We start from the raw sequence: 8683 nt of genomic DNA, 5'->3' as shown, positions 1-8683 counted from the left end.
GCAAGAATTAAAAGGTAAGCCAATGCATGCTGATTCATGTCATGTTTAAAAATTAATTGCATGTTAAAAAAAAAAATAATAAAAAATCTAACTACCTTTCTAATCTTTTTGTATTCTATCTATTTTCTTTTCATTTATTATACAATTATAAAAAAGACCTCTAACTATAGCTTGCTCTATTCTTTTTCTATTCTATCTGTTTTCTTTTTATTTATTATATTATTTAAAAGCCCTTGCTACGTATACTGTGTTTAGGCTAACTGAGACTTGTTATGGCACTTATATATCATTGCTCTTTTGTTGTTTTTGATTGCTTCCATTGTCCTCATTTGTAAGTCGCTTTGTATAAAAGCGTCTGCTAAATGACTAAATGTAAATGTAAATGTAAAAGGCCTTAGTTAAAGTAAGCTGGTGGTTATAAAGTGCAGTCATGATATCAGATTATTGATATTATGATACTTTATTTTGTTCTATATGGAAGGGGGTTTTAAATAGGGGTCCGCAAAGGAGTGCTAGGAGGCCCATGGAAAAGTTATAGATAAAAGATGTAAAAATAAATCAGTATATGATTCTAGTAAATAAGTAAAATGCTTAAAACAAACAAATAATATAAAATAAATTTCCACAAATAATAAAACGCCTTGCTTAAATAAATAAACAAATTATATTTAAATAAATAAATAATACATCTGATATAATTCTAATAAATAAATAATATGCTTAAAATAAACAAATAATATAAAACAGATTTCCACAAATAATAAAACACAATACTTAAATAAATAAACAAATTATATTTAAATAAATAAATAATACATCTGGTATAATTCTAATAAATAAATAAAATTCTTAAAACAAACAAATAATATAAAATAAATTTCCACAAATAATAAAACGCCTTGCTTAAATAAATAAACAAATTATATTTAAATAAATAAATAATACATCTGATATAATTCTAATAAATAAATAAAATGCTTAAAATAAACAAATCATATAAAACAGATTTCCACAAATAATAAAACACAATACTTAAATAAATAAACAAATTACATTTAAATAAATAAATAATACATCTGATATAATTCTAATAAATAAATAAATAAAATGCTTAAAATAAACAAATAATATAAAACAGATTTCCACAAAAAATAAAACACAATACTTAAATAAATAAACAAATTATATTTAAATAAATAAATAATACATCTGATATAATTCTAATAAATAAATAAAATGATTAAAATAAACAAATAATATAAAACAGATTTCCACAAATAATAAAACACAATACTTAAATAAATAAACAAATTATATTTAAATAAATAAATAATACATCTGGTATAATTCTAATAAATAAATAAAATGCTCAAAATAAACAAATAATATAAAACAGATTTGCACAAATAATAAAATGCATTACTTAAATAAACAAATTATATTTAAATAAATAAATAATACATCTGATATTTTCCAGATAATATTTTACGTAAAAATAATTTTTCACATTATAAATTGTGTCTTTATGCATGACAAAATCTGTAGTTTCAGTATGATTGTGCCATTGAATATATATGTTGTTGTTAAGCAACTGCCCAAAAGTTACATATTCTGAATAATACTATTACTCAGAATAATACTACTATAAACAATTTTCTTATGTCAGATCTTCAGTATTAACAGAAACTATTTTAATGATATATGGTATAATGTAATAGGTAATATTTTGCTCTTTTATCAAAGATTATCTGCATTGCACAGGTAAAACCCTGTGATAAAATAAGGTGTGTGAAATAGAGATTGTGATTGTGTTTTGCAGCAACCCAGTGATGGTGGGTCTCAGATAAAATCTCATTGAAAGAGCGTGTTTTTCTCATAGAGGACAAACAGTGAAAGCTCTGATCTCTGTTGCCCCAGATCTCACATTGGTGTAATGAAGCCCACAGTTCATTCTTAAGAAGGATTACCAGGTAAACAGAGCCCAAAGCTTTACTAGATTGTGAATTTTGCACCATTTCATTTTTTAACCACATACTGAGGTTTAATCAATATTAATGTATGAGGATTGTAATTTGCATGCATGCACAGCGTAATTTGTCTCTTAAATTTGATGTGAAGGTTGAGAACACATCAACTCATGTTGGATATTTGTTAGCCGAATACATAAATGCCCTGTCAGCACTGGCCACTGATCTACAAGCGTTCTGAGCGGTGCCATCTGGAGTGCCATGCAGACGTGATCATCTCACTTTAATGACATTAGCAGTGCCATCAGATAGTGAGAGAGTGGAGGGCTCCCCCAAATTATAAAAAATTGCAATAAGACACACAGAAAACAAATTTACTGAAAAATGGCAATATGATTTACAGAAATCAAAGTTATGCATTCAGATGATCAGCATTGTTGCTGTAAAGGGCCTTCTTATGTCTGGATGTCTACTTCTTTAATCTTTTATTTTTTAATTAAATTAAATTTTATTTCATTATTTTATTTTATTTTATTTTATTTTATTTTATTTTATTTGCAAATTAAGAATGCTAATGAAATTTCAGAACTTTTGTTTAAGAGCAAAGTTTTCTGTAACAGTCCAGTGGTATTTCAGTATTATTTTATTATTTTTAATTAGCTTTTATTTGTATATTTTTAGTTTTCATTTCATTTTTATATTACATTTTTATTTTAGTTACAATTTTAGTAGTTTTATTAATTTAGCCATTTTTCCTTTTAGCTTTAATTTAGTTTTATTTTACTTTTAGTTTTTGTAATTAAAAAAATGAATACATTTCTGTAATGGTCCAGTGGTATTTCAGTATTATTTATATTATAGAATAGTATTTTTAATTAATATTCATTTTCAGTTTTCATTTAAATTTTGTTACTCTTGTCATTTGATCAGTTTTAGTTTAGCTTTTATTTATTTTCATTTTTCATATTAATTTAAATGTTATATTTTTATTTTATTTTAGTTTATATTTTAGTATTTTTGTTACTCTTGTCAGAGTAACAGTAGTTTTAATTTAGTTTTTATTTTTATTTTTCATATAAATTTAAATGTTATTTATATTATATTTAATATCTAATACTATTTATTAGTTTTAGATTAGTGTTTTATTTGTTGTTCTGTTTCTATTTAGCATTAATTTATTTTTATTTCAATTTTAGTTTTAGTAATTTTATTACTGCAACTTAATCTTGATTTATTAATTTGCAAGGCAATATTTTGAATAATTTTCATTTAAGATTTTTAAACTTATATTTACATTTTAAATGTGTAGTTTTTTATCTAATATTTATATTTTTGTTTTATTTCAGCTTTATTTCAGTTTCAGAAAATGTTTTTAATAGTTTTAGCTTCAACAACAACAATGGTCATTAAATGAACAATGAATGTTTCACAACTCTCTTGTTTAAAAAAAGAGATAAAACTTTTGTTTTGCACAGAAAAATATAATTGCATAAAGGTTTGCAAGAACATGAGGGTGAGTAAACCTGTGCTCTACAAAAAGTGCTTTGCACATCATTTCTAGGTTTCATTAGGAGTTCTTAGCTACTTATGAAGATATGAAAGGATTGAAATAAAGACAGTTTAAACTAAACTTGACCTTAATCTCATCTTTGGCTAAGGCTGTCGTTCAAAATGCCTTGGAAAGTGTGCTCAGATCTCGACTTCATCGGTCTTCGACTCTTGTCATACTGCTGTTTGACCACAGGAGGGTGCCATTGGTACAGCTGTGTGAGGTGCTGCACACTGTCTCCTAATGTTCTCATGCCTTTCTTATTAAACACCTGAATCAACTCATCATGTGTGAACTGAGCTATATCCACTGTTTGAAGAAAACATCCCAAAATGGCAATAAGTAAATAAATAAAGAATGGATAAAATGTGTTGCTAGCCTGTGCACCTTATAAGCTGTTGTGTGTGGTTGCCAGGGTGATAATATGCGGTTGCTAAGGTGTTCTGAGCTGTTCTTGGCATATTGTTATTCTGTTGCTAGCATCCTGGCATTCTGGATGTTGTTTCTTTAATGAAAGTGGGTTAAGATTAATACTCAGGCTTAACAGTTTGTTCAAATCATTAACTAGGTGTGCTTGCATTTTTAAATGTTTTTAAAAGAAGTCTCTTAAGCTTATCAAAAAATACAGTAAAAACAGCACAATTGTGAAATATTATTCAAATTTAAATAGCTGATTTCTATTTGAATGCATTGTAAAATGTCATTTATTCCTGTGATCAAAGCTGAATTTTCAGCATCATTACTCCAGTCTCCAGTGTCACATGATCCTTCAAAAATCATTCATCAAAATATGCTGATTTGCTGCATAATTTGTGCTGCTTCATATTTTTGTGGAAACGATTATATATTTTATTTTTCAGGATTCTTTAATGAATGGAAAGTTCAAAAGAACAGCTTTGATTTGAGAAATTTCTGTAACAGTATAAAAATCTTTGATTGTAGTGTACAGTAAATTGTCTGCTGTATAATGGTTTTCTTCTGTTTAGCTGAATATTGAAAACAGCATTTGCAACATCGAGTCATATGAGATTGGCACACAGTCTGTGGTGTATATATAGTGTTTTCACTGTCCAGTTGGTGTGTAGGTTGTGTAGGTGCACTTGTTGTTTTCATATTTGTTCATCTGACATGCACATACAGGACTGTTAGGGCCTCCTATTTTTATTTATGTTTGTTTTAAAGGCTTCTTTATTGTTATATTTTATTTATATATCTGTTCCATTTTTTTTTTTCCTCCATACATTGGAGTTTTTATATATGTTTTCAACTATATATATATAGTTCTAAAAACACATGCATACACACATCTCTAATATGTATATAAACTATATTCTTTCCATACATTGAGGAATGAATGACTATATATAAACCAATATTCTCTCTTGAGCTGATGGTGGCAAGCAGAAAATATATTAGGAGAATGTATTTAGTTGTATATGTTTTGAATATTAAAATAAATAAATAAAATATATTTAAAAAATACATACATATTACCAAATGCACACATCTCTGTTATGTATGTATATAAAACTAGATATATTTTTTCCCCATATGAATTGATGACTATATAACTTTCTCTATGGTTTTTATTGGATTTATTGGATAAAATTCACTCATTTTAAAAATGTTTTTTAGTAAGTGCACTACTACTTACTTTCCAAATGCATTAGATTCAGCTTTAGATTCTAGTCAGCAGCCAGTGGTGTAGTGGTTCAAGTTCAGGGTTGGTAAGTGCAAATACTGAGCTATAACCTTTCTGCCCTTGTTCAAGGCATTTTGTTAATCTTGGATGATTTACCCTAAGGGTGATGATGATACATGGGGTAGCTTTTTTTGAGCAATGATGCTTGGGCACTTAAACATTGAGAATGAGCAACAGATTTCTTTCTGGATACTTTAGACCGGTCGTGGTCCCTGTGTCTCACCTGGTTGCCCGTTGATGGAAACATTGCTCAAAAAGTTGCCTTGTGTGTCACAGGCTTAAAGGGATAGTTCACCCAAAATTTTTATTTACCTTATTGTAGCATTTGCTCCATTGATTCTAGATTATCCCTGTTCCCAGTACCTACACTATCAGAAAAAAGGTACAAAATCTGTTACTGGAGCGTTATCATTTAAAAAGGTGGTAATATGTACTCTTTAGGTACTAATCTGCACTTTAAGGTGCTTATATGCATCTTTTAGGTGTAAATGAGATACAAAAGTGTAGTTCTCGAAAGGGTACTGATGACAGCTTTTGTACCTTTTATTTTGTGAGTATAAACATTTCTTTGGTTAGTTTTTGCAAGTTGACAGTCTCATAAACGGATGATTCACCCCAAAATGAAAATTATGTCATTATTTATTCTCCTTCATGTAAGCCATTGAATAATGCAAGGATTTTAATCAAACCTGAGTGATATTGATGGAGAGGAATATTTGTCTTATGTCTTATGACTTTGCTGTGAAGTTATATAATTTTAGAAAATGTCCAATATATAGCATTCAAGTCATACAACTACTTTAATGTTGCTTTTGTCTTTTTAAGCTCTTGACAGAAGTGGAAAAGAACTGTGTGCAGGTTCTGCCAAAGAAATAACAGCATACGAGTTTGGAACAACATGTAATGGGTGAGTAAATTTTAAACTAGAATGAACTAGTGAACTAGCAGTGACCATGTGATCATAAACATTAAGAAGAGTTTTGTCCTTTTACTAAATGCCAGTTAGCTAGTTTAATGCTGCTTTATCTTCTGGCATGCATCGTGGTAAAGCACACTTTGTGTGAGAGGTTTCTCTCACTCTGTAATGGGGTTATCAATCACAGCTCCAGTGTCTGGCTCGGAGAGGTCAGAGGTCATTGCAGCCCATTGCCAATGTCGGCTGAACTCTGATTTGGCTTCTTTTAGTTTATGACAGTAAAGGTTTGTCTTATTGTTCGAAGCAGTATTCTCTCTTGAACTGGCAATGACAATGCAAATGCCACTTTTGGCATATTTCCAAAATATATAAGGATATATACATATATATATATATATATATATATATATATATATATATATATATATATATATATATATATATATATATATATATATATATATATATATATATATATATATATATATATAAATGTGTGTGTGTGTGTGTACTCAAATATATTCAAAACATAATATATTTTATATTATGTTTTTAATATATTTTACTATATTTTAATATACTAATACACACAAACACACACACACACACACACACAAGAAAATAGCAAGAATAGACAATAGTTAGTTAATACAAATATTGACCTTTATTTATTTAGATTTGTATAATTGCATCCAATGAATACATATACACACATATAAATATTTTCCTTTCTGTTTATTTATCTGTATGTTATCTGTAACTTAAAAATAGACAATAGTTAGTTTATCCTGCACTTTTGACTCTTCTTGTCCATATAGAAGACGTTGTAATATATTACACATTTGAAAGTCAACATAACTATATTGTGTTGTATTATGAAAATCTGACCAGTATAATATACATATTTATGGCAGATACACACTCTTGTTATGCACAACAAGTAAGCACGGCTCTGTCTCTGAGGCTAATCTGTTTTTTTCCGAAGGCTGAGAGGGTATTGTACAGCGTCATTCTCCCACATTTGACTTTTTCATGCAAGCATTTATGAAAAGGTCACCAAATGACTTATGACAAGTAATGTTAGTGCTCTATCTTCATTTGAAGTACTACACATATACAGTTCTCTTTCCTTATACAGTCTTTACACAGAAAGAGAGACAGATCGGGAGAGAAGTCTAGCTGGTTGTGAATATATGATCCATTGAGATCATCGTTCAATATTTAGTATGCACAAGCATACACTATTATGTTGCTTAATGTGTATATGTTGTGATATGTAAACAGTATTTGCATGCAATGGATGTTTTATACACAAATATTAACATTTGTCAGTGCATTATGCACCAGCTCTGAATGCACCACCATCAAATGTGACTATTAGTCATGGAGTGATAAAATCTGACATCACACATTCAATTGTGAGTGCTATTTCAACAACCTGCACCTGAGACTGAGCACGAGGAGCCATCAACCAGACAAAATGACAATCCAAACTGAAAATAAATGATAATCTGTGAGGAACGGGAGGGTTGGGTTATGGCTGTCTAACCAAATTCTGCCTCACATTTCACTGGTGCTATAGCATAGAGTGCAGTAGGGAATTTTTTTTTTTATATATTGATTATCCATCCATCCATCCATCCATCCATCCAAATTCCAGGGTTATTATAGTTAACTGAAACTAAAATTAAATCCATTAAAACATTTTACATTACTTAAATTACATTACAAAACATTATTTTAAATAAAATAAATATTAAATAACGTGACATAAATTAAAATATATATATATATAAAAAACATAGTATTTCAGTTATTTGCCAAGGCAACATTTCTCATTTAATTTAGTCTAACTGGATGTAAATAACTAAAGCTGGAATAAAAATGAATAAAAAGCTTTATAAACATATACATATAAAATATATTTCTTTAACTGGAATAAAAATTAGTTTGAAAAAGTCTACTAAAATAAGAAGAAAACACAACAGATTTATTAAAATGTAATTCAAATTAAAATAAATGGAAGTTCTAAAAATAAAAATGTATGCATGTATGTATATACACAGGTCTGGTTTATCCTTGGGGGGACTCTCCATAGGTGTAGTGGTTTTAATACTGTACAATCCCTATTTTCTATCACCCTACACTAACCCTACACCTAAACCTACCGCTCACACCAAATTTTCTGCATTTTTACATTCTCAGAAAATCTCATTCTTTATGATTTATTAGCTTGTTTCCCCATGGGGACCTCATGAGTCTGAGTCCCCACCGGGATAGAAAAACATGTACACACATCACACACACATATAAAATCTAGTGCTGGTATACTTATTAAGTGGAGGATATGCTCTCTAGGCTGTAGACTGAATCATTTTTTACTGAGGATCAAGTAATTTTCTCCAGCTGATGTGGTGTATGAGTCTGGATGGTCTGTCTGTCAACATGCATATAAATGCTTTGAGGTGCTTGACCTTTCATCATGACCATTCTCTGTCTGTTCAGCCCCGCTCCCCCCGAGCGCAAATTCATATGCATTAGACATTGTG

The sequence above is a fragment of the Cyprinus carpio genome, chromosome A5 (genome assembly GCF_018340385.1).
Source record: "Cyprinus carpio isolate SPL01 chromosome A5, ASM1834038v1, whole genome shotgun sequence".
In the NCBI taxonomy this organism is placed as follows: Eukaryota; Metazoa; Chordata; class Actinopteri; order Cypriniformes; family Cyprinidae; genus Cyprinus; species Cyprinus carpio.
The sequence above is the reverse complement of the archived record's forward strand: the minus strand, read 5'-3'. Positions refer to the sequence as shown.